Consider the following 11,405-nt stretch of genomic DNA (forward strand, 5'->3'; position numbering starts at 1 on the left):
CTAGCATCTGCGCAGACAGCATGCTAACACAAAGCTAGCCAAGAACTCAAAATGATAATGAAGTTCAGTGAATGCAGACCGAGATCATTTTGAAGCCTCTTTGCGCTGGTTTTCATCTTCATCTTCGTGTTGTCGATTTTGTGTTGTAACTTAAAAGCTTAAAGAAAGATCACATGTGTGTCCTCATTAGGATATGTATTTGTGTTGATGTGTAAAATGGTAGCCTACGGTTTATGTGTAATGCATTACTTTTTTTGAGTAATGAACACGTGAAGATCACACTGAAGATTAGTCATAGAGGAATGGGTCACATTTGCTCTTTTCTTATTTGCATACATTTTTATTTTTACTCAGTAGCAAAAAAAAACACGTCTTTCAAAGTTTGAACGATCTTTGGTTTTTGGTAAGAATCCACCCTCTAACAAAAATAACTGCAACATCGAAGATCTTCTTGGTTACTACAGTGAAAGTTCTTACTCATCACACTGCCACAAAAGTATTGGCATTATGCAACAGCTGATGTTGTATTTTGTTGTTTCCTTGCTTATCAATGTAATTGCAAGGGAGGCATCAGAGAGAACAGAGTCGCTCGTTCAGCCATATAACACCTGTGAGACACACTGTAGTGGTTCCTATGCTCAGATGCATTTACATTTATACTTGGCATGGGGTTTCCTTTGTCTAGATAAGTTATTCAAACACAAAAAGTTTGTGACAAAATGTGTAAATGAGATCTGAGTGACCATTGAGGGGACAATTGCAGTTGATAGACTTATAATAATATATAGTAATAAAACCATATATGTACTTTCACATTTCAGAACACTGTGTAGTGAGTTTGAATAATATTAGAAATAATTCTAACACATTAGAGTTACAGTCAATCCCACTCCCACTGCCCACAATCCTGTCTCTTTTCTAAACACTTCTCTCGAGCTTGATGGAAAAGTCAAGACAAATGAAATGTGACTGTGAAGTCAAAGGAAAAAAAGAAAACAAAAATCTGCTCAGAAAATTTGACTGCTCATGCACTAGGCTACATAATTATGCCGCGGCAGGTGTTCTTGATGTGGCTCGAGAGCGGTGAACCTAAAAGCACCGCTCAGATACTTCACCCGGTGCACACTGCGGTGTTTTATGCAGGTCATAAAGACGGTAACCTGGTGAGAAATGTGACTTCATTACCAACATCGGAATTACCGGTCACAAACCAACTCTCATGCTCATTGCTCATCCTGCCATTTAATATGATTTTATGAAAGCAATTGTTACATGTATGAAAAATAAATAAGCAAGTGTTAGGTTTAGAAATCTTCCACCATATGCTTACAAGTCATCCAAGTTTCAGTAAAACCTAGACACTGTACGCTATTCAAACACTACAATGCTGTGTTATGTTGAATGCAAACACTCTGATCTGTTTATAAGTGTATGCTTATAATAACTTAGAAATCTCTACAGAACTTGCTGAACAAATGCTGGCGTGGTTGTGCTTGGGTCTTGTTTACTCGATACAGGCTGTGAATGTTAAATGCTGCTCATGTGAGGAGTTTTGGGACGGCACGATCTCCTGTTGTTCATAGAACGATGCTCCTGTGTATGTCCAGACTAAAGGAGGAAGAAGGAAGCCCCAACGAGTATTTAAAGCATTCAGAGAATTTGATGGACTCCCACACTTAAAAAAATTTGTTGTTGGATGAACACAATTTAATCATGGCACCTTTTCCACGTGATTTAACCAAGTACAATAACCCATTTTTGACCATGTCAAACCAACACATTTGGCATTTGGTGGTTTAATGTAATCAGATTATGTTGGATCAACATATTATACTTGCATTGACTTGAAGTGATTTATTTAAGTATGTAGAGTGAAATTTGTTTTAATTCATTCTACACAAGTTAAAAACTTTAGGAAAATGCAATGAAATCTTGTTGTTTGAACAACTACTTAGTTAATCATGGCAATTACTGCTAGTCATGCTTAATGAACCAATATGGGGGTTGATGATTTTGGTTGAGACAAACAACCATTTGCACTTACATTCATGGGTAATTTAGAAACACCAATTAATCCAACTCTAATTACACACTGCAAACCAGCCAGATTGTGGATTTGAACCCAGGCCCTTCTTGCTGTGAGGTAACAGCACTAACCATCACACCGCCAAGCTGTCAATCCAGGCTTACCAAAAGTAGGAAAGCTATGATTACAAGGCTTGATGCAGAATTTTCTGTACATTTTTGTCCTTGACAGGTTAAACCACAATAAATAGCGATAGCATTAGGGATGGGTACCGGTATCCGGTGCCATGATGGCACCGGTTCTGACATAAACGGTAGTAACCAGACCGAAAAGCAGCGCACATTTCGGTGCTTTATTTCGGTGCTTTTTTTTCCTGAGATGTGATACACTTTGAATTCTAGCCAATCATTTTACGTTTCCGGGGATAGTAGGCGGGTCCAGGTACGTACGTTCTTTTAGAGCAGAGCTACAGATTAAAAATGCCCAAGGCGAAGCGGTCAAAAGTCTTGCTGTACTTCACAGCAAAAGATGCAAACTCAGCAGCCTGCAACAAGTGCTTTAAGGTGATACTGTGGAAAGGAGGTAACACCTGAAATCCGATGAAACACCTGGCGACGCATGGCGTTTTTTTTAAAAGCCGAAAAATGCGCCGTATTTGATAGCTTGCTGCGAGACCTCACACCGAGCGCATCTACTGCAGGTGTGGTGCCTGTTATCGGACGAAGAGTTAGCAACATCCCCCAAAAAGCTGAAGAGTAGAGTCCTGGCCCCTAGCCCTGCCAGTGTAGCAGAAATGATGAGGATGATGATGGCAGCAGCAGCCGTTCTTCTCTGCGTGAGTAGCTTAAATTTGTTCGTGTATAATTTACGTTGAGTAGGCTAACCACGTTATTACATTAATGTATGTAAGGTGAACTAGCAAACACCATCATAGCTACATGCGGCTGTCTTCTTGTTTGATGGCAGATACTCCCTTCACCCTGGCCAAAAAGGCAAAAATGACCAAATAAAAAGTGGGAAACAGTTAAACATGAGAGGTTTTTGGATAAAGTTTTTGTTTTTTCCATTGTTAAAGCACTGCTTCCAGCCAAGAGTGATACCATATATGCCCTATAGCTGCAGAAAAGGCTAACATTGTTATCTTTTTACTAAAAAAACAGCTGAACATGAGAGGTTTTTGGACCAATTTTGTGTTCTCCATTCTTTAAGCACCGGTTCGAGCACCGTTTAAGCACCGGCACCGTTTCAAAAGTACCGGTTTGGCACCGGTATCAGATAAAACCTAAACGATACCCATCCCTAGATAGCATACACGTGGTGTGGGTGTAGTTGTCTGCCTCTTAAAACTCCAGTGATTTTCCTGCAGTTTGACATCTAATGTGATCTTGCGAATTTCGTGAGTCCAGGCAACTAACCACTCTTACAAGATTGTATCATGTCATCTCAACAAGAACAAATTACGTTTCTGAATTTCATACAGATGCTACATGATTTAATTAGGTTCACCATAGAAACATGAAATTATTTAGTTCAAATAACAAGTTTGAATCTTATACATGTAATAACCACCCAATTTCATTTTTTTGAGTGCATCGTGGATGCCACTCAGACACTTCTGGGTCATTACACTGTTAATCCTGCATGTTTCCAACCCTCATGCTGCAAGTTTGTAACCCAAGCTTTCTGTTACACATTTGTCGTATCAAGTACTCAAATCAGGAGAACTTTGATGTTATCGTCAGGGGTTATTTTCTCAAATGTGGCAAAACTCCTGCAGAACCGTTAAACTGTAGATGCTTAACTGTTTTCACAGACTGAGCGGCACTTCTCATGACTCGACTGTTAGCGTGACATGTGAAAATTGGTTGACTGTCCCTCTAATGGTGACTATCTACTATATCCCTTGCAACCACAGTGGCTATGGTCAGACGGATGTGCTTCTAAAAGTATAATGTGGCCAGAATGATAGAAATAGGGTTACTTTCTAGTATATTTCTCAGCCAGAAGACAAATAGAGCAGAATAAAAATATTTTTCTTGTGTCACTGTAACTTCAGTGCGGAAACAAATCTCCTTCATCAGACTGTTCACTTCTGACACAGCTGAAATGAACCCTGTCCAAACCACAGCCGTCTTTCTGAGATGTAATATCCCTGGTATATATTTAGCTACTATTTGCACACTGCCAACTCTCTACTTGACATTCATGATGGAGCCAGATGCGGCTGATAGATTTGTGATATCCGAAAGCAGAACCCCGAGGATGTGGAGATGGATGGACGGAGGAAGGAGGTGAAGGGGGAACACAATGGGTTTGGGAGAAGGGGAAGACGGAGGCTCTCTCGAGACTGTGAGGGAAGGGGGGGATTTGTGTGTGTGTGTGTGTGTGTGTGTGTTGGTGGGGAGGGGGATTTTCCTTCACCTCTCCATCTCCCATCCTCTCATTCTCATTGCAGCCTTGCTCTTTCTGTCCCTCCTCCTTGATTTAACACGTAGCTTTCCTTATCTCTAAGACACACACAAACACACACACATAAATACACATACACATCTGCACACACACACACAGATGAGGTTTTGTCTGGAGGAGGCAGCAATGTGAGTAAGAGCAACAGCTGCAGGGATTAGAGACAAGGGAGGGAAAAGGAAGAAGGAGTGGGAGTGGGACTGTGTGCGTGTGTGTGTGTAGAGTCTGGACAAGAGAAAATGTTGCAAAGTAAGGTGTGTGTGAATTTATAAGTGTGTGTGTGCAAGGGAAAATACAAAAAAGTGGTTGTGGGCGAGAAAGACAACAGAAAAGAGAACGAACAAAATTGTGAGTTAATTCAAATATGTGTGTGTGTGTGTATGTGTGTGTGAGTGTGTGTTAGCAGCTCCACCACAGACCCTGTACATCTCACAGATCTATAGCAAGCACCTATATAATGGTTTGTTTTAGCTGGGGGGGTTGTGGTTTAGTGAGCGGGAGATGTGTATGTATGTGTGAAAGCATGTACTTTGTTGCTGGAAACACCTGTAATTTCACTCAGCCAAACATCAACAATGTCGCAGCACAGAGATGTAATCAGCTCTCGTCTGCGGCAGCTCACTTCTCTCTGCAGAAGTTTGTGTTTGTCAGGAGAACGTCAGAAAAAAAAAGAAAGAAAAACCTGGGTGTGATGAGAATACAGAACAGCTGGTATTTTGCCAAAAATCACAAATAAACATCTGGAGTGTGGATTTCTGCCATTAGACGATTATCTGTTTTTAATCATAACTGCGAGGGGAGTGGGTATAACGGCTACAAATGTTACTCAGCGGACGTTTGCATGTTTAATGAGTCTGATACAGAGTGCGACGATTTCTTGAATTTAGTGAAACTGGAGCTTTTGTTTGGTTATGTTCACCTAAAGTCACCAAAAGGTCCACTGAGTAAGTAGTTCATATGATTAGATAGGATTCCTTACTGAGAGGTGAAACTGGTTCTTGTAGTCTTGAAGTTATCGGAGAAAAATGCGATTCCATGAAAACTGGACAAACACAAGTCGGACGAATAAATGAAATTGCTCAAAATCTGTTAAAAGTGTCTAATTTTCCACAACCTAAGATGTTTGTTTTATTTGGCCTTCTTTTATTCAACTCTAAAGCTATTTTGTTTAATACCACAAAGACAAGCATCACTTTGAAACTCCCCTAATGAGTGAGCTAATTATTAGCTCTAAGTGAAATTTTTACATGTTTGCAATCTGCTTATGTCTTGCTTTTCATTATTTTAAGCTTTCTGTTGGATTACTTCTTCTTCAGCTCAGTGTGGTGGGGTCTTTCTGTGTGGAGTGAGCGTATTCTCTCTGTTCCTGTGTGGGTTTCCCTTCAGGCTCTCGGGTTTCCTCCCACAGTCCAGAAACATGCATGTCAGACTAATAGATTATTCTAAAACGAGCATAGGTAAATGTGAGAAAACAACCACAAAGGCCATTTTCACAAGCTATGATAAGGTCCTATCTGTGTAGAAGTTAAGTGGCTTCTCTCGGTGCATGGAAAACATGACGTCGTGTCGCCACCAAAGATAACGCCAGCACAAAATATTGACTCTTGTTTTGAGCTTCTAGTGCTGACAATCAGGTGCCTGATTAGCAGCACCTCGGAGCATGGAGCCTGCTACAGCAATCAACTGGTGTTTGCTACAAGTATGGCATGTTCACTGATCTGGATAGGGCCAGTGCCATAGGGTGACTTCAAGCTGGTGTTCTGCAAAACCCAGCTGCAGCATATCCTGGTCTGAGCCTTCATACCATCTCCAAATTGAAGACCAACTTTTAACATAACAGGGGATGTCAGAGACAGGCCATGAAGTGGGAGTCCCAAGAAGTTGAGATCCACAAGATGACCGTTTCATCACTCTGTCAGCACCTAGGAACCATAGACTGCAGTCAATGTTTGCAGAATGATAAGGCCAACGGCTCTTTGCCCAGACAATCCACAACAGACTAGATGCAGCCAATGACTGGTCGGTCCCAAAGGGTTGCCAGGAGGCCTGCCATAGCTGCCTCTCATTGTCAGGCCCGTTTGCGCTGGAACCTGAACATGTAGAGAAACATTGTGTTCAGTGATGCGTCCAGATTCCGTCTATGGTAGTTGGATCGTAGGGTCAAAGTGTGGAGAAAACACTGAGCATGCTATGCTGATTGCTGCACCAATAGGGTAGCAGCTCTCGGTGGAGACAGTTTTAATGGTACGGGGCAGCAGTGGAAAAGACTTGTCATCACTGGAAGCATTACTGGAAGAGATTCTGCAACCATTGGCAATTTCATATCTCCACAGCCTGGGAACAAACTCGGTCTTCAAACATGAAAATGCTCACCCCCACAGAGTGAGAGGGATTATCAGAGACTACCTCCAGACTTTGGGATGGCCTGCCTGCAGTTTTGACCTCAACCCCATTGAACACTTGTAGGATCAGCTTGGGTGTGCTGTTTGTGCCAGAGCGACAACCACACTCATTGTGATGAATTCTGATCCACATATTACAACAGATGCCCCTGATTGTCAAATAAATAAACTGTTAAATCTTCAAACTTCAATCATCCAAACCAACAAATGTTGAACAAGAATCAACAGCAGAATAAGCTGTTAAGCATTAGCAGAGAAGATCTGGGAAGTTTTTCATGGGCACAACTCACATACTCAACTCTGCTGCTCAACCCACAAATGCATTTTCCTTACAAATGTGAAAAATCTGATAGATCACATAGAAATATGATATGTGCCTCTCACCTCATTCACACTAGAGTAAAAATAGGACAGCAGCCTTCTTGTGATTAGGAAAAAATTGTGGTTGCTTGGTGATTGCATATTATTTGGGGACAGATGACACACAGCTGGTCACCCAGAGGTTGAGCATGCAACACTTGACCATTGTTGATCCAGGCTATTGCACAGGTTGCCTGTCTCCAAGCAATCATGGTCCCGCCTGGATTCACTGCAGTCACTCTTAGACAAAGTGGTTAAGGTTTGCAAATGAATTCTGTGCAATTTATGCATGCAGACAACAATCAATCAATCTGAGTCAGTCTGCGTCAGTGAGTGTAACTCTGCAATCTAGTTGCTGTAAGGAACTCGACTCACCTGGTTGCCAGCTGGTTGTATTCTGGTTATACTGCTATATAAAAGCAGAGTTCCATTGAACCTATGCCATTTCGCAGTTAAATGGTCATATTGTAGCAACACGTTGCAGACGGCAACAGATTTGCAATTTTCACCAGTTTATTAGAGTTAATAGCTGAATTATCACAAACAAATTGCATGTATTTGTCATCTGGGACCTAATTTAATCACAAACTGATTAGACTGAGTCCATTTTATTGTTGTTTTATTCCTGTCTTGATGCACCAAAGTAGTTTTGAAGATGGCAACTGACTAATGGTTGAAGCCCCGTCTCCATATTTAAAGCAACCATTTCAAAGGCAACAAAATGGCAAGTTCATTGCACAAGGTTGCAATATTTTTGGTTGTACTGCAGTCTATTTTTTTCTCTAGTTTGACTGCAGCATTGCTGACTAAAGAGAAACACTTGGGATTTTAGCAAGAGTCTAACTGTATCCCACCTGTTCTAAAAATACTAATGAAACTACAATCATGAATTTAGCTCTTCTAACTTTAAATATGGTGACAGCTAGAAGGGCAGTTATACTTTACCACATCTTACCAGTTACCCCAACTTTTGCCTTGTACCACTGTATTAGGTCAGTTTTCAAACCTGCCCATTCCTAAAATGTGGGCCCAGTCCCAAAAGACACTACACCAGAACCTTCACAGCAGTATCATAATGGGAGTTAGTGGAAAAGATATATCAGAGAAAATGTCCTCGTCCAAGGACATTATGCATTATTTGAAATATTTAAACACAGCGTATAAAGTACTGTGTTTAGGCCTGGTAGGGTTTCATTTGCAAACAGACAAACTGTGATGATAACATACCCCCTGTGTCATCCCTGTGCAGTACCATAAAAGTATCTGTCCTGAGGTAGATTTCAAATAAAACACAGAGCTTACTTCCTGTTCTTGTGATAACACACTCAAAGTGCAGACAGACAAGACCCCGTGCAACACAAACAAGAACAAGACCTCCATCACCGCAAACAAGCAGACCAGTGGGGAGAAGGTGCTTTGACACACTGATGGAAGCGAAAAACCATGAGTGAAAGTCTAGTTTATTTAGATGAAAATATGCACAATTTTTCCTGCGACCATCATTACGTGTTGCTCTGGGACTGTTTAGCTTGGGGGAACAGCTCAGTGAGGGAGTCATCAAAACAGGAAGTGCTTTATGTAGCTGAAACATTCCATTTTTAACTCTCACACAGGCTAGCTAAAACAAATAACACAGTCAGACCCAACAGACCCAGGAGATGACAGGCTGGGGTTAGTGTATTTAAAGTACATAAATGTGTGGCTTCTACAGTGTGTGTGTATGTGTGTTCTGTCCAGCAAGTACGTTTTAGTATGTGTGAAGCTGTTGTGCACATTCTTGCATGGGCTTGCAGGTGTGCATGTGAGTTCATGTGTGTTTGTGTGTGCATACCAGCCTCCCTCCTGGCCCTGCAGAGGCCCTCGGGTCTTCTGAAGTCATTTCCTCTTTGATGGGGGACCTTGACTCGTTGCCTGTACACACATATAATAACAGTGCCCTAGACAAAGGTGGAGTCTAGGACTTCAGTCTTCTAAAATGATCCATACGATGCAGTTAGATCAACAATAAAATTAATGTAGAGTAGAAACAACTATAATAACTATCCTAAACAAAAACCGCCACATCTGTCCAGTACTTCCAGTAGTCTAACAGCAGTAGCACACTTATTAAAAATAATGCAAGTTCTTAAAAAGGTTAGTTAAAGAATTGACTCTACTCTGCTTTAAAACCTCCTAAGACCTGAACTCTTTCATGGCATGCATTTTTAATTTCTCTTTGCTATTTGGGCTGATTGGGACCTGATGAATGTAAAAACAAAGAATTAACAGATTTTTTTTTCCTGTTTTTTTTTTTCTGAGACAAATGAGAGACACATATGAGGACATTCGTTTCAAATTTCGATAGAACATGGAACATATCCACATATTTGGACACCAGGTCCTAGGAGGTTAAGAATGCTAATAATAGTTAAAGTAGTACTGTTAAATTTAGGTAAGTTAACTTTGGGTTCTAGCTTGATTGCCAGGAAAAACCCAGCAAGTCATGACAAGGTGACAGAATTTACCTTTTTATAGCTCCCAGCAACAATGCTCACCGAAATGGTATTAACCAGCTGAAAAAGCCCTTTGTGCAACACACACACACACAAACACACACACTGTCCAGTTAAAAGGGTTAGCTTAGTTAGCCTAGCATAAACACTGTAAAAAGTAGAAAAAGCTAACCTGGCTACACTCAAAATTTAGCACGCTAAATTCTTAGTTAGTTAGTTCTTTACTTCATTCATTTACTTCATTACTTCATTCTTACAGTTTTATTTATTTATTTACACAGTATTATATTCACTCTGTCACTACAGAGTTAGTTTTTTATTTTAACCAAGCTAGCTTTTAGCCACTGTTTGCAGTGTTAATATTATAATTAGCTTGCCTTCTTCTTCACACAGCTACATGTTTAACAACGTGACTCTTCCTTCACTGTGAAAATAAAGGGATACACATTAATTACATAACTGTAATACATACAGTGTTCACGTCTACATTTCAGTTGTATGTTCCCCAAATATCCGATGCACAAGCTGATTTTTCTTCTTCTCTTCTCTGGCCAATAAAGAAATGATCGTGCTATAAATATAATAAAGTTACAAATAAATGGTAAATGGCCTGTATTTTTATAGCGCTTTACTAGTCCCCAAGGACCCCAAAGCGCTTTACACATTCAGTCATCCACCCATTCACACACACATTCACACACTGGTGATGCAAGCTACATTGCAGCCACAGCCACCCTGGGGCGCACTGACAGAGGCGAGGCTTTCGGACACTGGCGCCACCGGGCCCTCTGACTATTCAAGCTTCTCATGGATTGCTCTAACTCTCAATTCAATCCAGCTTATGTGATTCACTATTCTCCTGGTTTCTGGGTCCAATAACTACTGGAGTCTTCACACAAATCTCAGCTGCATTCTGGATATGATTTTTTCCTGCACACATATGTGGATGTACTGTGTAACCCCTACTATTAGGAGGTTTTATGTGAACCATTCACTCTGTGTGCAGTATAAAATAGTCTGTGTGTCTGTTTATATTTATGGATGTGCAGATGCTTCTTATTAGTCGCAGTGACAGCAGACTACTGAGACCCAGCCACTCCCAAGTGACCAGCTGAGTGATGGTGATGACTGAGCTGTGGTCAGCGGTGACGTAGACATAAAGCCGCGTGCTTCTGTGGCTTAAACTTTCTTTTTCTTATTTTTTTAACCTATGGGCATAGTCAGATTAGTTACTTTTGCATCCTTCTCTGGTGTTTTCACATATGAACTACAGTTTGAACGTCTTCGTTAGTTGACCATATCTCCACTTTGCATCATACTGCCATTTGCTGATGCAACAAAAACTGATAACCATATCCCCTTTCTGTTTCCACTTAAATTTCTGGTCACAATTTTTACTGACTACACTTAATTATTATCACTAACCCGTCATCCATAACCATATCCCTAACACTAACTAATGTACTCCAAAATAATATACAGTCATGTGAGAGAAGAGCTTTCACAGCACTTTATGCAGTCCTGGGAAAAATTAAACATATCCGTACTGCTTCCACACAAATTCTGAGGATGCTGATTAATTGATGATCAGCAAAAGCAAAAGTAGACATTATTGCACTTTTCTGATCTGGAGCCCTTTGGTTTGTGTGTTAACTCAGT

This window comes from Neolamprologus multifasciatus, chromosome 20 (assembly GCF_963576455.1).
Source record: "Neolamprologus multifasciatus chromosome 20, fNeoMul1.2, whole genome shotgun sequence".
Lineage (NCBI taxonomy): Eukaryota > Metazoa > Chordata > Actinopteri > Cichliformes > Cichlidae > Neolamprologus > Neolamprologus multifasciatus.